This window comes from Malaclemys terrapin, chromosome 9 (genome assembly GCF_027887155.1).
Source record: "Malaclemys terrapin pileata isolate rMalTer1 chromosome 9, rMalTer1.hap1, whole genome shotgun sequence".
NCBI lineage: Eukaryota > Metazoa > Chordata > Testudines > Emydidae > Malaclemys > Malaclemys terrapin.
Genome location: NC_071513.1, coordinates 85,259,684 through 85,267,123, shown reverse-complemented (window position 1 = coordinate 85,267,123; position 7,440 = coordinate 85,259,684). Strand labels below are relative to the sequence as shown.

At 46.7% G+C, this 7,440-nt stretch overlaps 1 long non-coding RNA gene across 1 annotated transcript; it reads left to right on the top strand.

Moving 5' to 3' along the window:
* Positions 1–1,780: 1,780 nt before the first annotated feature.
* LOC128843040 (uncharacterized) lies at positions 1,781–6,142 on the top strand. The gene is made up of 2 exons (XR_008446169.1): positions 1,781–2,217; positions 4,210–6,142. It is a non-coding gene; the product is annotated as an uncharacterized LOC128843040 (long non-coding RNA).
* Positions 6,143–7,440: the final 1,298 nt, after the last annotated feature.

Genomic DNA, 7,440 nt, shown 5'->3' with positions numbered 1-7,440 from the left:
TAGAAATACATCAATAAAATTACATGTGTGTGTAAATGTTTACAGGATCGGAGCCTTGGATCCTTAAGACTGTCAGTGTCTGAGGTTCAGGTTGCATGAACATGGACAGGTGTACAGAGTTTGACCCAATTGTTCACTCTGTGCTACTCAGTTCATTGTACAGTCCAATTCCCCTTCCTACAAAATAGGCAAATTTAGCATCCAGATGCCCAGCAGATACTGAGTGTTTGTTAACATCCTGAGAATAGAACTGCTACTTAGTGTCTTCCACTGAAACCTAAGTTGGCAAAATGATGCTTTTGGGTTTACACACATCTCCTGGGATCAACATAAGGGAGTGAACTGAAGGGGGAAGAAGGTCAATACAATAGTGGAGAAATAGAGGCATTCACCCAAGGAACACATTTTTTTCTCCATCCACATGGAGAAGTTACAAGGCCAACAGCAGTCAAACATTAAATCTGCTTTATCCACATCTCCATTTTGAAATCTCCTCCCCACAAGATTTCTGATTTTTTCTAAAGAAAGCACAATTTGGTCTTACACATTTTATATCATGTTCTAATCATCTACCTCTCTCTAAAACATACAATAGCTTAAATAATTTGGAGTCTTGCACATGCATCTGAAAGCAAAAATATGGCCTATAAATTACAAATGATAATGAAGGGAAAATGACATGCATTACTAAAATGATGCATCATTTTTGCTGTCTTATGGAGTGCCATTGATAGCTCTTAGAGGTGGATGCATCCAACCTTCCCTGCAAAAGTGAAAGTCATTCAGTCAATCTACAGAAATACAACTAATCAGGAAAGGAGCAGAGGAGACAGTTCATTCTCAGAGACTGATTCTGTTGATTTTATCACCTAGATACTACAGGAATGAGCACACATGAGATAGATCGGAAGTGGGGTTAAGGAAAGTGAAGGGGCCTCAGAATGTACAAAGTCACCAACGGATGTTTTGTAAAATATCCAAGGGAATAATATCATCTACTTGTCAAAATGACTACCTTGTTAGTCACCTGTACTGTGCCATGTCCATCAGTGACACTATGTAACAATCAATAAATTATGCGATCTGCAATTTTATAGGGTTTTTAAGTAATTAATCATGGCTTCTGACAGAGTCCAGAAAGCAATGCAACTGGCTATAGCCAACCTATTTAAGCAGGATGGCTCCTGCAGGTTCTGCTGTCACACTCATTTGTACTAACACAATGATTTCAGCTTACAGCAGTAAAAGGTAGATGTGTGCACCAGGAGTGGATCATGTCCTTTACTTTGAACCCCTGAACAGGAGCGGCACCAGGGTTTTTGCCACACTAGGCGGCAGCACTCCTCCTCTGAGCATTCGGCAGCGGGGGTCCTTCCGCTCCGCATCTTCGGGGCACTTCGGGTGAAGGACCCGCTGCTGAATTTCTGCCGAAGACCCGGAGCGGAAGGACCCCCGTAGCCGAATTTCTGCCAAGGGCGGCAAAATGCCGCCCCCCAAATCCTGCCACCCTAGGCGACTGCCTAGGGTCGCCTAGTGGACGCGCCGGCCCTGCCCCTGAACCTACTATATTGCATATGTTCCCACAGCAAGACCTAGTGAGTAACTCCAACACTAAGGAAAAGACCAATACACATGGGTCATCTGTGCACTGAAGAGAAAGCTAATTCACCACACGCTGCTGTCATGTCTAATACTAAGGGATTATGGTACTCCTGTTTTACAATTCTCACCTCAATCAGCAACTCCTACCAGCCCTTTCAAATTGGATGCTTTCATGTAGGGATGCATAGCTCCCGAATCGCCAGCCCATGGGCGCGGCAAACTGCTCCCATGGCTACGAGGCAGGAGTGACCTTCAATCCAGCGTTTGTGTTTGGGAAACTTATTTGGCTGATTTGATTGTACCCTCGCAGCTGGTGTTCACGCGCTCAAGAGATGGGTTCGTTATCTTATGTGCATGTATACTGCCTGGCTTTTCTATGCGCAGGAATGTAACCACTAAGAAGTGTTGTAAACAAAGCAAGGAGAGAAATAAAAACCCCAGGAAAGTTTTCCTGGGAGGCTTTTTGCAAGAGGCTTGTAAAGCTCTCTGGCTACCAACAAACCTGGCGTTCTGTTTCCTGCGTCGTCACCACAGCTGGTGACCCCGACGTGATGCCCCTCTACTCACCGGCTGGATACGCCGAGCGCGCCCGCGGCTGTTTGCCGCCCCTTATTCGTGAGTATGGGGGGGAGACTTTCCAGTGCCCAGAAGGAGCACGCAAGAGAGTTACAAAAGATTATAAGGCAGCGATCATGTGTCGTTGTCTCGGTCGCTCATATTGAGGACCTTCTAAGGGAAATAGATCGCCAGTGCCCCTGGTATCCGGACTGCGGGTCATTACAGCTTTTTGATTGGATACGGATTGGGATCACCTTGTATAGTGAACCCCGTGCCCCAGTTCAGCACCTGCTGCTCTGGCAGCATTGTAAGGAGGCGCTGGAGGGGTTCGGCCCCGACGGCCTTAAGCCGGTTTCCCCTTTGCCCCCAGGTGATGGGCCACCCCCCTCCTGCCCACAGCTGACCCCCCCTGCGCCGCCGCCCATGGCGGCGCCCCCATGCCTACCGGTCGGGCGGGGGGGCGCTGTCGCCGCGGCGGTGCAGCCGGTGCGCAAGGCCGGTCTCTTGACCGACAAGGAATCCAAGTGTGGGTTCGAGGCGTTCCCCGTCTCTAAGCGAAATAATGGAAACGGGGGCCGAGTGGTGGACTGGGAGGCTCTCCCCTACTCGGTTCTGCATGAGCTCCGGGGGATCTTGAAAGGTGTGTCAAACGGTTATCACTTGCTCCCCCAAGATTGGAAAGACATATGTCTCATGGTGCTGTCTCCCACGCAATACGTTGTGTGGGACAGCGAGTACCAGCGAGAGGCGCTTGCAGCAGCAGCACAAGGTGGGGGGGCTTATCTTGCTGAGCAGTTATATGGCACAGGGCAGTTTTCGGGCATCCCCGAGCAGGCGGTGGGCACGCCCCAGGTAGCTTTTCCCATCATTGGCCAGTGTGTCCGTCGCGCGTTTCGCAGGGTCCCCGCTGCGAGCGAGTCCTCTAAGTCTTTCGACCCTGGCGGAGTTGCTGCAGGCGTGTACTGATGTAGGCACTCAAACCCATCAGATGGCCCTGCTGACAGCTGCCCTGCACAAGGGGCAAAAGCCTCAGGGGAACTGCTTTAACTGCCACCATCCATATTGATGATTAGGTGTACGGCCCTCCCCCTCCGTTGGCTCACTGATGAGCCCGTATGGGTTGCGCAGTGGCCGCTTTTCCTCAGAATATGTGCAGTGTATATTGTAGCAGAGGTAAAGGAAATGCAAACCTACCAATATAGGTTGTGTTGTCTTGTTCAGATCACTGTGTGTTTGAAAGCAGGAGTTAGAAGTAAAAGGCAATCAAAAGACTGGGAAAGTTAATTGTGTCCCTTTTAAGTAAAAATCTTTAAGCTGTAGATAGCTTTGGATTTGGAAGCAAGCCAGAAAGCATTTGTATTAATGCAAGTTTCTAACTAATAAGGTAGAAGCCACTGAAATCTGGGCTGCCTATGAACAAATACAAGGAAACATTTTAAGCAATGACTGACTGCCCAAAAGGGGTAGACCTCTGTTCTTTTGTTTTTCAGATCATCAGAGAAAACGGATGCCAGCTGAACAGCATTCAATGTACCATGCATTTACTGGCACAATAGGGATTATTTTTGTGTTTTATGGCAAAAATTGTTGTTAAAAATTTGCATACCAACAGTCTTTGGAAGCAAGGACATGGAAGGTTAACCCACTCCCCATATTGCCCATGGGATCCTTCTGGCTACCTCAGATTTCTAGCCAGAGGGCTGGGGAGGGAGGAAAGCAATTAGACACCTGAGGTTGTACCGAGTGCACTCCTCAAAAGTGGGTGTGCTTGTCCCGGTTTGTTGCTCCAAAGCTCTGTAATAAAGTTATTTTACTGGAAGAGTGAAGGTTTCCTTTGTAGGTTAAAAGAAGCCGAGAAAGGGAGAAGAGGAAAAAGCACAGAATGAGTTAACTGAGAGGAAAATACAGCTTGCAGGCTCATCCAAGGCCACAGCCAAAACTTGGCTGACCCCCAAGACAAGGGGGGGGCTTAAATGTGCCCGAGCAACTGTGAGATCTGCAAAACACTGCCAGGCATTAATGAAATGTGTTAGGTTTCTTTTCTCACAGGTAGAAAAGTGCTACCCAAAGATCCTAGCACCCCTGCCATTTATTAAAACCAGGAGACTGAGTCTATGTAAAGTCCATCAACGAAAGACTGCTTTGGCTCCATGCTGGAAAGGCCCTTTCCAAGTCCTGTTAACCACCAACACCGCTGTGAAGTGCCAAGGACTGACTGCCTGGACCCATGCTTTTCACTGCAAAAAGACCCCTCCACCTCGGGAGGACTCTTTGACTAATGATAAGCCTATTTCTCCTTCTAGTCCTGCTGTGCCTTCTGGACAGCAGGAAAAAGGAAAAAAAAGACAAGGTGAAGTGCTAGTAACCTCTCCCTTGTCCACTGACAGACCTACTGTTGCTTTGAATTTTTCTAGAAGAAGCAAAACCATTACAGGGTGATGTGCTAGTAACCTCTCCCCTGTATGATGCTAAACCACACTGTTTCAGGAAAAGAGAAGAAGGAACACTTGCTTCCTTAAAACCACAAAGTCCAGGAATTCCTGACTACAAGAGACATTAAGAACTGACCCTGGTGAAGAAACAAAGAATTATACACTAGCAGGAAGAAATTTGTGGAACCCATGCTTGGGAACGTGGTATTGATTGGATTTTGGGGTTTATTCTACAGGCTGCGCCCTGTGTTTTGAATAAGTCCTTCAGTATGTATTGCCTTCCCTAATTGGATTTTAAATGATAAGTACCAAAGGCACCTTGTTGCCATTGCCCCTGCTATCTCCTCCATTACACTATTACCCCTGTAACACATCCAAATACAGACAATGACCCAGAAGTTGCTGACAGAGATGGTATTGAATATCACTGAGGCTGGGAAGGCATTGCAGTGGGATCTAGCATGTTCAGGCTTGGCCCACTGCCCTTACAGACACATCAGGAGTACCATCTGATCTGTGGCCATGGAGACATACTTAGAGACTTTCTCGGTAAAAGTGCAAACGTTCTCAATGCTCCTTCCAAGCATATGGACCGGTTGAGGGGGTGTGGCCTCCCACATACCGAATCCTGCCGGGTCCATGGGGAGGATGCATGTGGGATTGAGTAATTCACCAAAACATCTGGGAAATTAGACTACCTGGTATGCCCAGTTAATTTTAGTCAGTGCTCCTGGGATTACACCTGACAGGACACTTACTTTTTCAAGTTAATGACAGCTGTGTGTATGTTAATGACACCACATTACAAGACATTTGGGTCCACCTGGCACAAGTATTAAATCAATCTGATTTCTGCCTGGCCGTTGCCCCGGACATGCAAAGTCTGTTAAGTACCTGCCTTGTTCCTATCTGCAAACCACCCAGCAACATCTGGGGTGTGAGACAGTAAAAGAAATGTGTCGTTTTAAGCTTACTGATAATAGTTTTGCATGCAATAGCAAATTGATATGCTAAAATGTTATGTTTAAGTTATCCGCCAAGACGTTTTTCCTTTTTGGTGGGATTATATCTAGTCATAGCTACTCTTAGAGTGGATAAAGACCCTTTTATAGTATGGGGTCCTAGTTTTGATTTTTGGCGTTTTACTTTGCTGCTTTGTTTAATGTATACCCAATCTAGTGACATTGTGCATGCTACCCTGCAAAGGTGCTTTATTTAAACACCGCATCTATAAAATAAAAGAGGGGGGGATGTAGGGATGCATAGCTCCCGAATCGCCAGCCCATGGGCGCGGCAAACTGCTCCCATGGCTACGAGGCAGGAGTGACCTTCAATCCAGCGTTTGTGTTTGGGAAACTTATTTGGCTGATTTGATTGTACCCTCGCAGCTGGTGTTCACGCGCTCAAGAGATGGGTTCGTTATCTTATGTGCATGTATACTGCCTGGCTTTTCTATGCGCAGGAATGTAACCACTAAGAAGTGTTGTAAACAAAGCAAGGAGAGAAATAAAAACCCCAGGAAAGTTTTCCTGGGAGGCTTTTTGCAAGAGGCTTGTAAAGCTCTCTGGCTACCAACAAACCTGGCGTTCTGTTTCCTGCGTCGTCACCACACTTTCAGATTCAACACTTGCCCTGTCACCTCTCCTTGTCACAACACTGATTATCCTATTCACAGTGAAACTGCAAAGCAGAGACACAAATTAGGTTTATGTCTTCCGTATGGCAAAAAAGAAACAAGTTACAGAAAATATCTATGCAGCAAATGGAGGAGCATTTCCCTCTGCTGGAAAGTGATATAACACTTGCCATGCAAGCTGTTATTGAAGGAGGGAAGGTGACAGCTTCATTCCCTTCCTCCATGTGCTGTCCATGCTGCTTCTGCTATTGCTCCTTCTGCTGCCGCTACACTGGCTCCGCTTTATTCCCCCGGGACATTGAAAACAGTACAGTAGTGCCTCGATTTGCTGCACTGCCGGCAGATCTTACAGCCGGGATTTATTCACACCTGAATCTTGACCTCTATAAAAATGGACACAGACTGTGCTCATCTCTCTTGGCTGAAGTGGCAGTACGAAAACATTTTCTCTATGCTCCTACAGCACTCTGTGGTCTCTCTCTTAAAGATAATGAATATACATTGTCACCTAATGAAGTCATCTCAAAGACTTAATTTCTCATTAAAACTAATGGTGTTTTTTAAAAAAAAAAGAGAAAACCTCAAATCCAACCTGTTTTTTGTTTCTGGGTACAGGAGGAGCAGAGGTGTCCAACTCTGCTTTGGTGTATATCAGATGCATTGTCCTGGGAATGTCCCTGCAAGATTCCTAAACAGAAGTTTCGAACAACTACAGGAGGGAGTGTCCCCAATGATTCCCTCCCAGATTTTACACTGAGCCCAGTGGCTGCCAGGAAAGGACTTTGGGAGCATGGTCTGTGTTATGTGAATATGCATATAGCACAACACAGCCTATAGTTGATATACCTCACTAGCAAGTCTCATTGCCTTAATTTAAGGAGGTGCCCAGTAATCTAGGATAGAAGAGTTTTCAGATTCCAGTTTGCAGGGCAAGGAATTATTAGAAGAACAGGTGCTCTAGAAGTATTTCCCTAGCACCAAGGAATGAAGCACCTGGCCAGGTTGCTCCCTAATGACATACCCTGACTCATAGGGTCACTCAGAATAGCAGTAACTTGCAATGGAAATGGCATTCCAAGTTAGTATGCATTTCCAGGAAGAAATACTACATGAAGCTGTGGATCCCCTCCCCACTCCTCCCTCTGGCTAGATGATCAAAGGCCAGGGCCGCCCAGAGGATTCAGGGGGCCTGGGGTCTTCGGTGACAGGGGG